This window comes from Limanda limanda, chromosome 8, assembly GCF_963576545.1.
Source record: "Limanda limanda chromosome 8, fLimLim1.1, whole genome shotgun sequence".
NCBI classification, from domain to species: Eukaryota; Metazoa; Chordata; class Actinopteri; order Pleuronectiformes; family Pleuronectidae; genus Limanda; species Limanda limanda.
The window spans coordinates 25708517-25727298 of NC_083643.1; the positions used below are offsets into that span (position 1 = coordinate 25708517).

At 39.9% G+C, this 18782-nt stretch overlaps 1 protein-coding gene and 1 long non-coding RNA gene across 2 annotated transcripts in view; both read right to left on the reverse strand.

Annotated features, from left to right (window-relative positions):
- Window positions 1-18782, reverse strand: part of grm8b (glutamate receptor, metabotropic 8b) — a 132548-nt gene that overhangs the window by 89594 nt on the left and 24172 nt on the right. The window lies entirely within an intron of this gene.
- LOC133009476 (uncharacterized) lies at window positions 12830-13493 on the reverse strand. Its single transcript, XR_009680543.1, has 3 exons — window positions 13384-13493; window positions 13171-13264; window positions 12830-13079 (listed from the first exon to the last, which is right to left on the reverse strand). It is a non-coding gene; the product is annotated as an uncharacterized LOC133009476 (long non-coding RNA).

Consider the following 18782-nt stretch of genomic DNA (forward strand, 5'->3'; position numbering starts at 1 on the left):
TTTTTATCTTATCTCACTCTTTTCTTATTCTATAAAGTCTTAGACAGGAGACTTAGTTGGGACAGGTGGATAGAAAACATTTTTCAGCTGGACTGTTACATGTCTCACAGTATATTTGTTGAGATTTAAACCAATAGAGTTTGAACCTTAAATCCTGACCCTACTCTGCTTCGTGTCGTTCAGTTTCTTGTCGGAGTCGAGTTAGCGAGCTGTGCTGTGTGAGTTTAGGAGGCGGATCAGGGCATAGATCCTACAGCAGAAGGGCTGACAGGCCGAGCGGGGATGGATAATGGTCCTTTATAGAAGGATTGAAGGGCTGATTGATTTCACTTCAGTCAGAGGCTGAGGTGTTGGGCCAGGTGCCGCCGAATGCCTCATCAGGATTCAGAGAGGAGGATGAGGAGGGAGGAAGACGGATGGCATCGGGCCTGACAGCAATACAAATGTCACTCGGCCTGGCTTGCTAAGTGACAGGCAGCAAATTAAAAGGCCTGTACTGTAAATACAAACCTGTCTGAGAACCGACACTATCAGAGCGCTGCAGGTTTAACACATCACACAGGGGCTGAGGTTTATTTTCACCAGAGCTGAACACAAACACACCTGAGCTTCTAATGCTTTACTGACTTTTAAGACTCAAGACAATTTGAATGTTTTCTGTGAGTTGAGGAGACATATAGAAAAATGAGAGATGGGGTTGTCCAAAATGATAATTTTTCAGAAACGCTGAAGACATTACCCAGTTTACATTTTAAGAAAAATACCTCTAACACGTTATGCCTCAGACCTGGAGGGAGGAGGAAAACTCCCTTTAAGAAACTCTGACACCAACTTTACAGTTTACAACAGACTTTAAACATGTTGATAGGAAACAAAAGTCAAAGATCCTATTTTCAGAGAAAAGATGACAACAATAGAATGTGGAGAAGAAGAAAAAAAGAAAAACCATAGGTCAATAACTCTACTGCTCTTAATCCAAACCCTGCACCTTGAGTCAGATATGAGGTTTTGATGTGACAATGGAGACTGATCGCATCAGAAATATGTGATTAATGGAGGTGTGAGTCAAACACCAACACACACACACACACACACACAGTAAGAGTACGGTGAAGGCAGAACTAACTGCAGATGCATGAGAATATGACGAGGCCCCTCCATTAGCATTAATGATGCATTGTGAGCTGAATAAATAGCAGCAGCACTTATTAATGCTCAGTCAGCTGCTGCTCCATTTAAGACCCATCAGCTCCTCATATTGACACACCGTGTTTCAGTATTTAAAGGACCATTCCAATGTTTTCACAATTTAATGGCAGTCGTGTTGCAGTAATGGCGTTTTTCAGAAGCAGATCATAGGGATGTGTATGTGTGATCAGAGCATGTGGAGTGAACCCGCATAACTCATAACTAATAACTAATCCAGCCTTTTACCTAGAGCTGCACCCAATGGGGCATGCCTGCAGAGTCGCCACAGAACCTCCAACTTTATTCAATGTGATTAAACTCTGAGCTGCTTCAACCAAAGTTAGTAATGTGGTCTGAACATATCTGTCTCACATGATAACGTCAGGGGAGCCGCTTTTCTGTCGAATGAGGTATTTATTTAGACCGCAGATGTTAACGAGCTGGAGTTCATCTGACCAACATATAATGCTGAATAAGATCTGGTGCTGAACTGATAAAGCTGGGCATTAATACAATAACCACAACATAATGTCATAAATGTCATGTCATAAAGAGGAGTTTAATAACTTCTATTGGGAGCAAAATTCCTTCTTTAACCTTTAGAGAAATAATTATGTGACAATTATTGTGCCAATTATCATTACCGACCTAGTTTTTGACCATGTGACTGATGAAAGAACAGAGAAATTCAATAAGTTCAGTGATTGAAATAGTCAATAATCAAGCTCATATATTTTTTGTGTCATGTTGATTTGGCCCATCCCTTCCATGTTCATTCAAGACTACATACACATGGGAAAATGTATGGCAATCTACAAATAAAGAAAAAAACAAATCTAATATAAAGATTTAAATGATCATAAACTGAAATATTATCATTATGAATTATCTCAAAAATTCTCTCAGGCATATTCCAGATAACTGGCTAACTTAAGTGGTTAATTCATAAACAGCAGTGTTAATCTATGCACATCATCCAGATTTACAAAATACGTCTTTAGTTTACCAAACAGACCATTACACTATTAAACATACGGTCAGACAGTAGAAAAAACGATTAAACTAATTTTCCATATGATTCAGAAAGCTCATCTGACAGATCTGTCTTCTAACCTATAAGGTAATGTTTCCTCCAGAGTGCAGTTAAAGCTATATACAGTACCTGCTCTCACTTGAGCACAGATGGATCTACTTCTAAATAGATTATTTCACTCAATCCTCTGTACCAAATTCATTTTTTTTTGTTAACATACACAGGTTTAGTTTCTTTCATATATTGTAAGCTGCCTTTAGCTCTGAGTAGACTAAGATTCTCTAAAGAGACAATAAATGTCCTATCCGTTATGTTTCTACACCATTTGATTTTTTACTGGAGTGGTTAATTACACCATCCCAGTGCTCCTAGTTTAATGGCCTCCAACTATAGATTATCATTAACTGTCTACAAGTGATGCCTCATCTCCTTATATTCACAGCAACGAATGGAAAGGCTCAATGCATAGCATTTTCTTTTTTATATGTTCTGGACATTTGGTTACAAATTGAAGTTTGTTTGGATTAAACTCATTTCACCTGTTTATGTCCAGAGTTGAACTTTTCCCTGTTGTTAACCAGACCTCAGGAGCTTTTAGACGTACAGAGATGTTGTTTTCTTTGCAGAGTGCTGCACTCCAGGCTGCCAGAGAGTTGGCCGCTCTGAGACGGAGGTTGTTGTGCCCTTCACCTTGAGCTGCTGAGCAAAGTTTTTGAGGGTGAGAATGTCAAGTAGCTAAAACTATATGAGCATAATTTTCTCTTCCGTCTGAAAATTAGATGATTGGTATGATTTGGAAAGTGGTCAACGAGGATTTGAATTACAATCAGTGATTATTATTAAACAGAGTAAAACATGAAAAGCGCTGCTGCAATCCTTTAACAAGCGAGATTAGTGGGGAAGAAAAGTGACATGAAATTACAAAGTTAATGATAATAATCACAATAATAACTGATGTGGTATTTGAAATGAGCATCTCGCTGTCACACAGAGTTTCAAATGTGCTTTTGGGTAAATTACGATACCCTCAGACACCGATCAAGCTTGAGCCCTGCTGGTGGCTTCTGAAGGAGTCGCCACCACCACTGGAGGACGGCAATTTTAATTAGCAGTCTAATTGGAAACCCTGCTGATCAGCTCGCCACACACTCATATCTCCAGCCTCACAGCGGTGCAATCACAAGCATAAAAAAGAAAAGTGAGGTCATGTGGTAATTTCATTATTTATTTCCGCTGTAGCTCCACTCACGTGTTTACTTTGAACAAAGGTTGATGCTCAGAACATCTGAACGGATCTATAATCTATAATCAACCTACTGTCTCGTTGTATTCAAGGATTTAATTTGAACCTCTGTAGTGGAAAAATTATTAAATGTGGCTGAGACCTATGTTATAGTTGAGAAGTAACCTTTATAAATGTTTCATGACCTATGTCTAGATACCTATGTAACCTTTTTAAATACTTTATGACCATGTCCAAATGTTTTATGGCTTGGACAGTTTTAATTGTGTGAACTGTGTATGACCTGACAACTGTTAGACCCTTTAGACCCCCAAAGAACTGAATGTATGTGTGCTTATCTCCAAAGGAAACACATGTAAATCAGTTGTCTGTGTTTAGATAGCTCTCTCCCTGCGCCTACAGAACCATTCTGGATTGGCTGAGAGAGATAACCTTAGTTTTCCTATATAAGACCATTGTACTTGACTGTCCTGTATCTTCACTCTGAGATCTTTGTGACTCTCTGTGTTGATCCTTTCTGCAGAAAGCCCCTTATTAAATAAACTTAGATAACTTTGTTGTTTCCAGCCTCTTGTATCTCCAGATTTCTACCACACCTCCATCACGGATTAAAACAATATCAAAACCAATGATTACTCAAAAGCATCATCAATGAGACGATCCCCTTGCTTTTCATGCAAACTTACAGAAAAGAATGATAAATGCTTATGAGAACCTACATGACTCCAGTTAAATGAAATCAATGGGATAACAATATCTCAAATTTATGCGCAACATGTACAGAGTTAAATTCAGTCATAAGATCCTTTTGGGAGGAAGTTGGAAAAGCGATAGGATGTTCCAATAGACTGTGGTTTTTTTTTATTCTACCTGATGAAACCTTGCACTTTGTTGAAGAGGAGTGTTAATATACATATTTCGTATATCCTATTTAAACATCAAGGAAATTCAAAGAGCTTTGGTTTACATAAATAAGTCACTAAAGCTGCTTTCAGACATGCACTGAACTGTATTTTCTCTGGAGGAGGTGTATGTGTGAAATGTCCGAGTGAGACTCTCTGCAGTTTCTGCAGACTGTCTCTGCCTGACCTCTTAGTATAATGTTGTTAGAAATCTAGGAGAAGTCGATGTGAGAACACAGCAGGGGATCACACGAGTGAGCGGGGGGGTTGATGACGCTTCAACACACTGCATACGCAAAAAAGAAAAAAGAAAAAGAAAACAAATACCTCCTGGTAAAAAGGCAGTGTCACATACGTAGTCGACACCGACGAAGATGTCTGAAGAGTTTGTGATGATAAAAGCCGACTATGTGTTGACAAACAAATCACATGATCTCAACCTCTCTCCTGAAAAATGTGGAGGATTAGTTGCTGTTGTGAAAACGTCTGTGCAAAAAACCTCCCACTGAGTCGTACATGTGTCAAAGGCAAACTGCTTAAACTCTGTAGCCAATTCTTCTGATTTTACCCACAGGTCATGTCTGAAAATGGTTTAACACTGTAAAAAGTTTGACTGTTAACTCAAACTTTGGCACCGTAAAAGTCAGCTCCTCTCTGACTGTCTGTCTCTGTCTCCAACTGTCCTATTCCTGTCTGTATATTACTGACCTGTCTTTCTCCAACTGTCCTATTCCTGTCTGTATATTACTGACCTGTCTTTCTCCAACTGTCCTATTCCTGTCTGTATATTACTGACCTGTCTGTCTCCAACTGATCTATTTGCCTGTCTGACAATACAGACCTGTCTTTCTCTCTGATTATAACTGACCTGTCTGTCTGTCTGTTTATCCGTCTCCCTGTCTATAACTGAACTGTCTATCTGTATGTCCATAACTGACCTGTCTGTCTGTCTCTCTGTCTGTCTGCTGTCTTCTCCAGCCTGTCGAGAGGTCGGACTAAACCAACTCAAAGTTCAAAAAATGTGTGTGTGTGTGTGTGTGTGTGTAGGTGTGTGTGTGTGTGTAGGTGTGTGTGTGTGTGTATCTTGACTTTCGAGGACACGTTCGCTTTTTGTCGTCTCTGGTGTTTTCTTTGGCAAGTGATTGATGCTCGTCATCACACAACAGCCTCAAGCTTTCTGCCTGACTAAACGATGAAAGACGAAATCCATCTGAGGTGACAGCAGACGTTCATCATCCCTCACTCAGTGATCAGATTTTCCTATTTAAAGTAAAGGCTCTATTTACTGTCATCGCGCTCTTTCCGGGACAACAAACCGCTTCGGCCTCGGGTCAAAAATCCTACACGATTCCTGCTGTTGCTGCTCCGTTTCTCTTAATCTTTCTCTCTTGCAGCGATCCGGAAATCAGGATGAAGTCACAATGACTCAGAAAAAAAAATGCATTCAACATACAGGCAGATGGCTGTTTAATTAAGTTCTTAAACAACCCTAATTATTTGATATGACATTTATGCTTTTAAATGTCCGAATGGTTTTCTATAAAAAAGTTTATTTTCAAAACATGATTAACATTGGACACTTGGAAAAGTTGTTGAGGCCTCGACCCCCTCCACCCTTACCGCTCTGAACAGTATGAATATATCTTTGTAAATAATGAATTGTGGAAAACTGAATAATAAAGACATCCAATCATATATGTAAGTTTAAAATATGCCTTTTCCCCATACCTGCGTCCTCACCTGCCTTATTATTCATTTCATTTTGCAATAAGTTTTAACTTCATTATGCCAAGTGAATGCAACAGAGCCCACTGACGAGTGGAAAAGCAACATTATGGTTTTCTGCAAGACATATAGCCCTATAATCAGCTGGTGGATCAAATGGCATGTATGTATGAATGCAGCATTTCTCGAGAAGGGGACAACCTGAGCCACAGAGGCACATCAAAAAAAGATGCAAGATTATGTGATCGACAATGAGTAGATGACCCTGATTAAAAAAGTGCAATAATTAGGGAATAGATTAAAGTCGTTTGACAGACAAGTGGTCTGCAGAAATTATACAACAATGAATTATTGAAATAAGTTGTAACAATAAATTATGCAGGTTCTCAGTCTCAATGTCTCTCAATCTGTGATGAAAACCTCTGTGAGGAAAAACATGTTCACACCTTTCTGTCATTTCACAGACCACTAAGCTATAAGTGTGCTAGATGAGACAAGTGAGTCAAACGAGCTAATTATCAACATTAAATTAAGAAACAGAGGTGGCTCCTGATTGTTCATTAATAGCCACTTTAAGTGGAATTATCATAATGGCATAATATTTTCACATCTACTGTGTAACTTAGATCGATTAAGAATACAAAGCTATAATACTTCAGGAATAAATAACTTATTATTCTATTTTAATACTAACTCAAATTACAGGCACACATCAACTTAGTCAGCAGCACTGTTTCTCAATGAGGAATTTACCATCGTTAATACATAATTAGTTCAACCAGACGAGGAATATATTGATTTATTGAATTTGACTTACTGAGTCCTGCTTCCGATCCTTCTGATTCAGTTTAGATTTAATTTAATTTGATTCTTGAAAGACTATAAGATTCCCAGCATTACAACTTATTTCATCAGTTTCCAGTACAAATAGACTTTGCTGTAAAACATAAGTTCCTAATGAAAACAAGACTAAAGCTTTTAAAACAAATAACCTTACTGTTAAACCCTTATGAAAATGACATGCAAGGCAACAGAAGCGGGGATCCCTTAATCATTTATGTATTGGAGCACTGCAGTCACAAACAATTCGCCTGCGCTAACTTGAATTCAATTACAACATATGCTTCATGTGATCAGGACTTTAGGAGGTTTTTCAAATCAAACAGTGGAAACTGTCCTGATTGGGACAGGAAAGTCTGATGGAAATATAAATCAATTCCTCAGGAGCTTGATACGAAACTCATTGGAGAGAACAACACACTCCTGATGTAACCCAGGTCACATGTCTCTGACAGTGTCTGTTGAAGTTCAGAGGAGAGAACAAGGTGAACAGAAGTTCAGTGTGTGATGTGAAAGAGGCTGATCCTCCTTCAGCATTAGAGACGAAAAACGAACGCCTGTTTGTTTTATATTTTCTTCTGAAGCGACTCATGGTGAACTGAGGGAGATCATATAAGTCTGTTCGCTCAGCGCGGTGACACGCACACACACAGAAATAAAACCACACTTTACAACAGTTCAAGTATCATCAATGAGTAATATATTCAAGTCTCCATACTTTGATTGACTGTATCATTCCATCAAATTATAATATCTTTGATGTTTAAAAAAAAATTGGTTTAAAGAAACTTTGGATGAAAAATATGAATTTCTAAAAATGTTTCATACTTCCTTTACGGCTGCTCTACACCTGATTAAATAGTTTTTTACCCCGATCTCATTTCTTCAATTTGCAGAGACTGAATTAAATATCGGAACAGATTCATCGGTATTGTTTTTTCCTAAAAATAATTCTGACCCCTCCCCACTCAGATTCTGTCCATCGGCCACATTATTCATCTGAGTAACAGAATCCTGCTGGCGGCCAAAAATCGATGAACTCCGCTGTCCTTCTGCTGACACTCTGTCCAGTCCTGTCTCAGACCTGTCTGAGCCTGAGGACACTGATGTGTCTGCCCTGCTGCTGCTCTGTGTCCCAGCCAGCTGGTCCTAGCGTGGAGAGCTGACTTTTTGGCCTAAAAAAAACAGCTGATGCCAGCTTTCACCTGGTGTCAGTGGTGAAGAGCTGGAGCCGCCACAAAGAACAAACACACATTTTGAGGCAGGACATGTTTTAACCAGCCAGTCAGGAGCCAGCCCGCCCGCTTTGTAAACAAAGAAGAGGGGCCTGATGCCAAACTGTCCTCTGAACATCTTTAATGGCTTTAACTACCTTCACTGTTTAGATTCTGGTCAAAGTGTTGAAGTCATCTCTGCCCACAGGAGATGATGTAAAGTGCTCAGCATTAATGGTCCTTCAGTTCAGAAACATTCTCTCCACAATTCTGCTCAGTGGACTGTGGAGATGAGCTGCTGCATTATGGATACACAGTCACATATGGAAGTATATGTATGTGAGTGTGTCTCACCCTCAGACGGTGTGGGAGGAAGGGATGTTTGAACAGGTTGAGTGTATGTCTCTTGTGAACGGCTGTTACGCTGTTAGGATCACACCTTCAGTCTCTTTGAATTATTAGAAAAACACATGTTTAGGTCTCAAGATATTTGGACATGAGATAAATAAAATATCAATCCATTTCCTGGCGAATATCTGGAGTTGGTATTATACAGATGTCTCCCAACCAGATCCTTTAAGGGGATCCAGAGTCATTGACGTGCCAAATGAGGTGATCAGTTGACGCTCCCCAGTGGGTTCTTGGTCCAGCCAATGCTCTCCAACCAGCCGGACCTGTCAGGAAAACCACTAGAGGAAGATTCCCCAGAGCTAGGTATCTTGAGCAGATGCCTGACCCACTATTTACTTTTGATGTGAAAGAGCAACAGCTCAACTCAAATCTAGTGAGAGCAAGAGAGGGGTCTCTGAACCAGAAACGATTTCAAGGGGAACACTCATAAACAGTATAGCCAAGGGTACGCTAATCCTCTTTCTTGGAGCAATTTTAAATAAAACATGTGGAAACATGACCTGTTACCTCTCAAACTATGAGCAGGTTCAATGTTGGATAAGAAGTCACTGTGAGTTGTCTGAATCTTCAAATATAAATATAAAGATGAATTGCATTGATCAGTGATATGTATAGATTTGTATCCATCAGATAAACCCTTCAGGAGGCTTCTAATCGATCTCAAATACATTGTGATGTTTAGAGTCATAAAGAACTATCTTCAAGGAATAGAGGAACGAGGAGTCCTGCAACAGATGATCTAGCCCTCACAGACTCCTGGTCTCAACACAGTGGCAGTCTGGGATTATATGAAGAGATAGAAGACCACAGACAAACTGTGAAAGGTTCTCCAAGACATTCCGAGCTACCCACCAGCCAAGTACCTGAAAAAGCTTTGGTCACTTTAGGATGTCTGCGCTTATTCATTTGATACAGCCTGATGATCAGTCTAGTGAAATAATGTTGAAGTGAATACAATCTTGTTTGGTAACTTGACCAGAACGGTTTCACTTCAGGTCAAGGTAGCTTATTTAGGTTTGATTAAGTTAAGACCAGGAGACGGAGACCACACTAACTGGAATGATACCCACTACAACTGGACTGCTGAGTGCAGAGAAGGGCTGCATGATATTAGGAAAACATGCAACATGCGAATGACGTTGTTGAATATTGCGACGAGGAAATTACTTGATATATAAACAAATGCTTTAGTATGTAGTGTTGAAGTCTTTCTGTTTTTTTTTTCACTGCTAACATAGACCCCATACAGTAAGTGGTCTATGCAGAAGTTGAAAAAAAGTTGACTGCATTATTTCCAACTGGCTATGGATACAGGGACCACGGACAGCTCCAGACCCTGAGGGAGAAGGCGCACAGCCCGTCCATTCAAAGCAAAGGCACCTATATTGGTTGAGAAACCAAAGCACTTGTTTCATCAACAGGATGCTAGATGCATTTTCACCCGTATCGGTTTGTTTGTCCGTCAGCACAATAACGCGTTAATCACAGAACTAATTTCCACGAAACTTGGTGGAAAGTTGGCACAAAGGGATTATCGGTGCAGGTGTGTGCTGTGCCATGTATTATAAACTACTCTAAGAGTTCCTGTCTGGTAATAAAGTAGCTGTCCTCCTGAGAGGAAGGACTATTCCCCATGCTGACTCAGCATAGGGAATAAATGGAGAAACATAATTCACAGTGATGAAACAAACACTGACGTTCTCCAGAGAGTAATTAGCTCCTCTCAGTCTGTGAGGACAAGCAACTCGACAGCTGTCTAACGAAAGTTGACACCGTTTATCAGAGGGAAAGACAGTTTATTGACCAGGACACTTGCAGACTCTGTATACCGATTGAGCGGCCACTTTTCTATATTTTGTTACAAAGACAAAGGATGTTCACCATTTCACCATGGTCTATATATAAAGATGGACGTCTTGATTGTTCCCCAAAGTGACATTAATGCTTCTCGATGGCCACTTGGCTGGCTGCAGTATAGGTCATAAATCATTCCTTCTCCATGTAGGTAAATGGGACATATGGGTCAAATAAATGTTTGCCATTTTGGTAGTTCTTATCATAGTGCTAGTAATTTCCGCTGTGAGACTAATAAAGGATTATCTTAATTAAGTTTGATTTTAATAAGTTATTTAAGGCTATAGAAACAGGCCGAAACTTTATGATTGACACCTGACACTGACTCATGATTGGTAAATTGCACAAATTGGTCGGGCCATATTGTCGCAGCTCAATCCTCAGGTCGCAACTGCGCACACTAGTGAGAGGAAGTGGAAACGCATTCATATTTACATTCAACATAAAAACAAATTCTGTTGCTCCAAACTTTATATCTGACTGATCAGTTTGCACATAAAGAGCCAAAATCAATACACAGCGTTTGACTTTAACTTATAAGTCTAGTCACATGATTTGTCAGACAACAGTGGTTGTGAAATGAGGATTTTAGCAGCTGAGAAGATAACTTGGAAGTAACTGCAGGTTATCATGTCGTCTTGATTGGCTACATTGTAGTCACTATTTCATCCTTATCCCATTGTCTAACAACAGAAACAGAAAAACATGGAAAGAAAAGCTTCATTGAGAATTTAACTGTATTAAAATAATGTATAGTGAGCACACAGTGAAGGAGAGAGGCAAATCAAAACAAAGAGCTAAAACTATTGCTAATAAGAGGCAGAATGACATAATGATGACATGAGTATTCCAAATAAGGACAGAACTTGATCCAGTATCACCTGTGACTGTTGAAGCTGGATTTAACTGAACTCCATTGAAATAATTAGTTCCACAGTAGTTTTCAGCTCAATTTCACACACTAACTCCACACACCCCTGGCATATTCTTGGTTTTGACTTTGTCTTGTGGCTATCTGTGTCATACTGATGCAACAGGCAGGAGGTCTTATTGGAATTCACATACATCACACAACTCATAAGTGATTCTGAGGCAGCCTACATGACATGCTGTCATTTTTTTTATCAGTTCACCTTGACATGAGCCAGGAATGTTCACAACATTCATCTTCATTGTTTTCACTCATTAGCTCCAGCGTTAGAGTCAATTTTAATTTATGAGTGTGATAAGCAGCTGCCTGCCTTCTCTCTCTCTTCATCTCACTATCTCTCCCTCTCTCCTCCTGAAATCCATCCATCCAGCCGAGGCAAGCCTCAGTCTGTCAGGACGGATCGTTTCTCTGCTCTAATGACTGTCTGGAGCTGCAGGACATCATTTAACAAAGTCTGGACTTTTCCACGTTTTGGAACTGAGTTTAGTTTAGAAAAGTCTTCCACCATAATGTTTTGTATTGCAAGCACGTTACTTGAGTTTTGCTTGTTTAAGATTCTTTGCTACAAAGTTGAGAAAGCTTTTACTTGAAAGGGTCTTATATTAAAGACTTGAACTGCCACAGATGATCATTTATTATTGATGAATTTGTTAATAATGGTTGTGATCTTTAGGTCAACAGATCTTTTTAATTTATGAGAGTGCGTAGGGAGTCTCTCGGTCTGCAAACCTCTCCAGTTTGTGTTAGGCCCACTTCCCAACACAGTCAGTAGTTGTAGCGGAGGCTATGATCAACAGCTAATTTTAAATACTTAGCACCGATATTGCAATCTGTGTCGAAGATGACACTTCCTCACAGTCATAACTAATTCATGTCCTCACACAGAAATGACACGCGTTGATGTAGTGTACACACATGAAACACTAGACGAAAAGCAGTATTATTGTCACAGTGAACCTCTACGGACAGGCCTAATCCCCTGCTGTAACCAACTGTTTCCATGATGTTACCTCGGCGTTCGCCAGTGAAGACAAGGTGGGTCTATCGGCGTTTGCGGACCTTAAGGGGGATTTGGAGAACAAAGGAGAGAGCCGCGGGGGGGCTCGCTGAGCCTCGCGGACCGATCGCGACGTGTGATCTAATTAGCATATGAATCGGAGTCCAGCCGCTGGCTAGAACCTCTCTCTACTCACCATTGGAGGAAACCACAGACCCTTGAAACTAATGTCACTCGTGATTGGTTGGTAGAAGTGTTGCTATTGGTCACCTTATGGGTCATTGCAGTGCACACGTGGGGTCACAGCATTCCGCACGTGGGGTAAGCCCCTCCCACACAATATTTATAATAAAAATGTATATATTAATATTTATTATTATTTATAAGTAAGCCTTTACCAAAAGCACTGCAGTTAATTAAAACTAAACATTCATGTGATGCTTGATGTTATAGGTGAACATATTGTACAGGGAACAAATGTGAACAAGGTATATGTGGAGTGAAAGCTTTATTTACATACAGCAAAAATATTGTACAAAAACTCAGATGAGGCTTGAAATGTTTCTCTGCAGCCTCTGGGTCATGACTTCTTTGTGGGACTCTTCTCCAGTGTGTAGACGTCTGTGGTGTGTAGCTGTGAGATCAGTGTAGCTTCCAGTCTTATATGAAGTGTGGGACACAGGTCGGTGCACTCCTGGCTGTGGAAGGATGGATCCATGTCATCTGTCCCGCTTCAATCAGCTGTAAACACATTCAGTAAAATTAGCACAGTTCAATTACAACATACACCTTTACATGTAACTGGAAAATTATTTAATGAATATAACCTTACCCTCTTTCTTCTCCGACAACTCCTCAATGCTGATGTCAGGTCTGGTCGGATCATACTGGCTCATAGTGTGTCTTTGTACGTCATGGACAGGCAGCTGGAAAACAACACATGTAACATGACTTTATTATTAATAAACGGAAATAGCCGCGCTGCATCACCGTTGGAAGATCCACAGCAAAAAAACACCAAAACAATTCATAAACAGTTACTTACATTCAATGGCTTCATTTTCTGCACTTTAAATCCGGACTTTCAGCGTCTCAGCCTAACGCCTCTTTGTTTGTGTGTGTGTGTGTGGGGGGGGGGGGGGCTGAGGCTGTGAAAACATACAGAAAAAAGTCACGTTGATGAAAAAACTTAACGAGAACAAACTGTTACATCTAAGTAATTCATACATATTTACACATGCACTAGATCTGCTCCAGCACTCGATGCTGTATTCGTATTTAAGCAACTTTCTCGCTATCCCAAAGAGTGGCGGACATGCTTTCAGATGTAGGGTTAGCTTAGTGGTTAGCATGGCGGCTCTAGCTCACCGTAACTCAGGGACTGTGCGCCCGTCTTCTCCGCCTCGACTCGTCCACACCGGGCCCGCGGCTCTGCCTCCACACGCACTCATCTTCTCCTCCAGGGAAAAGCGTCGTGTCGACTTCAGCAAGTTATTTACCCCGAAGACAGAGTCACTCGTACGGGACAAGCTAAACACGACCCGCTTCCTGTCTGCGGGACACTCGACGCTGCTGCACGGCGTTTACGAGGCTCTGATTGGACGAGTCCATCAGCTGATGACGCGAGCGGGTGACGTGAGCAGCGGTTAATTCATATGGGATAAGTATTTGACTGAGGCCAGGTTTATTTTTTGTGGTGTTTAGTACATTTACACACATGATTCACGCTGTTCTGTGTTCGTAACCTTATAGCTGAATGCACTTATCGTAAGTCGCTTTGGATAAAAGTGTTGACTGTTTTAATGGAATACTGAGAAAGTTTAATAACAACAATTAGACAATTGAAGTTCAAATTATGAAGGAATTTAAGCTCTATATTGTGTCTCCTTTATATTTAAAATAATAATCAAACTGAGTGGAGATGTATGTTGTATCCAAACAGCCGGCTGCTGTGTTTTGTCACTGTGCAGTCCATGGGGGATTAAATATTACTATTTTTATTATTAAATCATTAAATCAATGAATGTTTCATAGCAATTTTGAAAGTAGTGGTGAAAAGGTACCATTTATAATTCATGGAACAGCTTAGTTTGCCATTGACATGTGAATTTGATGCCAGTATTTTGGGAGGACAGATATTTTTATGGAAAGCCAGTAGAAGTTTGGAGCTTACAGGACACAGATGATCATACCCAGCATCATTTATTTGCTGGTAGAGGTGTGGTTTACACTTCCTCTGTGCATTTAACCAGCACAATTTAAAAAGTGACTGTAATCATGCCACTCTGTACAGTTGTTGAGATTTAGGATTGGATGACAATAAAAATTTGAAATAAAGTGCATTGTTTCATTTCTTTTGACTGCATTGACCTTTGTTTGTGGTATACAATATAATTCATTATAGCACACTTACTTACTTAAGAACAATTTAAAATTTCAGGTTTAATATTTATTTTAAGCCTGGTTTACTCAGCCAGATAGTTTATTGGTGCCTCTTACACATTGGTGTTATCTGCTCTCAGGGAAACTGATTTGCATTTGTGAAGCTCAGAGCATTGTCATTTGCATGTGAAAGCGTCCTCTAGGAGTTGGAGCAGGGGGGGTCAAATCTCAACAGCTCACAGGCTTGACAACTGCAGGAACCCTGAGCGTTTCCTTTGCTGCCTGCAGATACGTGTGAAAGTCGTTAACCGAAGGATGTGCCAACACTTCTCTGCGACACAGATTGACACAAACGCTTCTTTTCATGCAGTGAAAGCAGTTGTATCATTTCAAAATGATGAATTTAGCTGCACAACAGCTGTTAGCAAAGATAACAGGGTCAGTAAGTATGAGTGCACTTGATCGGGTATAAAAAAACGTAACATTAGCACACCACTACAAAATGGTCCCTGTAATAACCCTAACTCCCTATATAGTGCACTTTATAGTGATAAGTGAGTGGTTTTGGACACAGTCTATTCTTTCTGTTGATCAACAAATTTACTTCTAAATATAAGCTCTAATATGAATGTTTTAATAACAGTTACTGTGTCTACCACGAACGTGACCCAACGGCAACATGCCAAATGACACTGAATTATGCCAAATCACGTTTACTTTTGTTAGACAACCCACAGTTGTTGGCCCCTGCTTTGGAACAGATTAGAATGATTGTTAGTTTCAGTGTGGTGTATTTGCAGCAGTGTGTTTGCTGCATTCTACTGAGAGATGTCAGCCCTGCGCTCTACCTCCACATTCGCTGCACCGTGTTCAGCTCGATATCTTCAGCAGTGAGGTACGCCTCGCTCTCCAGAGCAAACATACACTTACTCGGAGAGATCGGCTCAATGTGGCTAATTACTGACCATTCTTCAGATAACAATAGGCTCCAACCGGTGGCTGAATTAATTGTTGGGTTTTTGGAGTGACTGCTGAAGCAAAAGCAGTGTCTCATTATGTGTGGGTGAGTGCTGGACTGGGGAATTTAAAGACCTGGGAAGAAGTAGACAATTATCAGTTTTTAAAGAGAGACAAGGGGGTAGCTGCTGCTGTTTAGCGTTTTAAAGTAAAAGCTTTTTTACATTTGGATAAAAACTGAATATTTTTTTCATTTTAGTCAGTGTCAAGTATTCAGTCTCAGCATCCTAAAAAAGATGCTGTCATATGATATCATGTTGCCCCTTTAATAAAGTAGATTTGGGACATTTTATGCTAAATTAGTATTTGTAGTATGGACTTCCGTCTCATAACTGACTGTTAAAGATGTTTTTGTCGTGGAGCATTAGAATGCATGGTGCAAATTCAGCAGCAAATATAACCATTCTGTGAGGCATTGTGAATCTTTTTGAATGAAATGTGAAGTAAGCAATATTAATCCCAAAAACCTTTTTTGTCAGACTCAGTGAATCACGGTCCACAAGCCGTCCATTCTATTCTAAATCCCCAAATCAGCAGTGAATATAAGTATGTTCAGAGGAACATGACACATCAGGATGTTATCATGAGCAATTAGGTTAGAAAAAAACGCTTGAGTAGAATTAGGAGAAATTCAAATCGGCAGAGGATTTCCTTCTACAGCTTTAATGTTCTCCTGGTGTTTTATTTAATGTCTAACAAGCACTTTAATTCTTCAACAGCACTGTTTTATTTTCCCACTGAGTCAGTGACCTCACTGGACTGGTTTTAAAAAGATGTTGGAGTTGAACACGACTCACAGCTTCACACCTCCCATACAACAAAAACACAGCTGAAGTGGAATATTTCATAGGAGGAAGCTGCTAAATGTCTGCAAAGTCTTGTGTGACTCAAAAACAAACACGTTTCTCTGATAATGGTATTGAATACCTGCATGGAGGCAGTGCGAGCAAGGGATGGTCAATATATCAGGTGTTAATGCTTTGATGCCGATTTAGGGATTGCCAGGGGAAGAAGAATTTCCGTTGTTGTGTGAGGGAATGTATGAGGCAGCAAATACACAACAACATAATAGCATTGTCAAGGAGGGAGAGCCAAGGAGCAGCCAAAGAGCAGAGGGATAAAGATAAGCTTTAATTATGTACTTAGTTCTTAGTTCTTAGTTCCATTACAAAATGCTCTCAAATGATGTCATCAGTATTAATGTCAGTATTTTACTGGTCTTAAATCTTTTTTAGGAACAGTTGTGATGACAGCTTTTTAACATTTGCAGGAAGTGCTGGATCAGAGGGCTCCAGGCTGCATGTGGTCAGCTCATCACTAAATGTTTTCAGATGAAGGGCAGGAAAACGTGTTGGATAAAATGTCAAAAAGAATTTGTTTGACAATACAGTCATTCCCTTCAGGATGAAAATGTTTAGTTTGTTGAGTTGGTTTGCTTCCCCTGTTTCATTCATTATGTGCATGTCTCTTTGGCTGGTGTGCAGGTTAGTGATTGAGTTTAAACGGTAAAGTTCAAAGATTTTCCAGATGAAAAGCTTTCTTTGAATTACTCTCAGTTCTATTTTATTTTGGAAGCAACGTTTTGTCCTTCTGATGCAATGTTTGACTAAGGGATGTCATATTTGGTTATAACTTAAATCTCATCAGAAGTTTGGATGGTGGAGCTTGGTGATTTAACCACTAAAGACTCCCAACAGTTTGACGTTTTGAGGAGTGTAAGTTCCCATGACACGGTAATCATAATTTTGGCTTTATCATCTTCACGCCTCAGTTTTTTTTTTTACTTAGTTTCTTCCTCTCTGACTCCAGTCACATCCAACACTCTGAGGCTCTGTCAGATAAGCCTCCATCTTCCTGCAGCCTCCCCAGCCTCCTGGGAAGCAGCTTAACAGATGTATGTTATACTCTCTGCTGATATCTTTTGGCCAGTTTGATGGTTTTTTAAAGTTGGGCTTCTTCTCTGCAGGGGTTCTTTGAAGTGGGATATCTAGCCTCCATCACTTTGCAGTTATCAGGGAGGCTTTTTGAGGCCAAACAGCAAGTGATATTGGCCTGCAGTAAATCAAGCTGGATGGAAGCAGACAGACGATGGAGAGTGGAGAGGATTCAAAGGGAAACAGGTCCGTCTTGTCATTTGTACAGATGGATGGAGATCTATAGAAGTGTCAGTTTGGCCTTTGAAGTCAAAAATAAATCCATCATTAGGAGCCAGAGATGCTCAGAGAACAAACATCAACTGACAAACTAAGGGGACTGGAGATTCATGCATCCAGACTTTAGGTTGGGATTACTGCTCTGTGAAAATGAATGGAAATGTCTTCGCCAATCGACGTAAAAGGGAGTAAAGGGTGTTATGCGTAACCTTGGGCATAGGTAGCAGATGCCTCATTTGTATTCAGTATATTTCTGTAATTTTATTTCTCTCATCTTCTAATTATGACAGATAATAAATCACCCCTCTAGTTCAGCTGGGGTCTGTCTATGTGGAGCAGTGAGCTGCACTATCACAGGTGACAGTTGCCGTTTCTCACTGATCCCTGGTTTAAACACACAGAAGTACACAGAACAAATGCAGTTGTCATCGTGTTGGCAGGTTTATTTCATGTGTGGGTTTATTATCTATCGTTTTATTAACATTCTATGGTGTAGAGTTTGTGTTTTTAGTGAAGATTGTATTGTCAATGGTTTTCATGAAATTAAATGGAATTTTCTTTATTATTGTTCACGTGTGTGGTTTATATATATGTTTGAATGAGTTACTGAACTGCTGTTGTTTTTTCTTATATTGCTTACATTGCCTGTCATCTATGTCAGGGATCTGTTTAAGCAACCTGCATGATCTTCAGACCAAACATCAAAAGCACTGCAATCCAGCTCAATGTATAACAACAAAATTAACATTATACTTTTACTTTGTAGACAAATTGCTAAAGAGGAAGTGATTCTATGAATGTTGTTTCCATGAATGTCTGTGAAGGTCCGATATGGTAAAATTAAAAATCTCAAATCATCGAAACGACATTAAGGCGCTGTTGCCTGTTTATT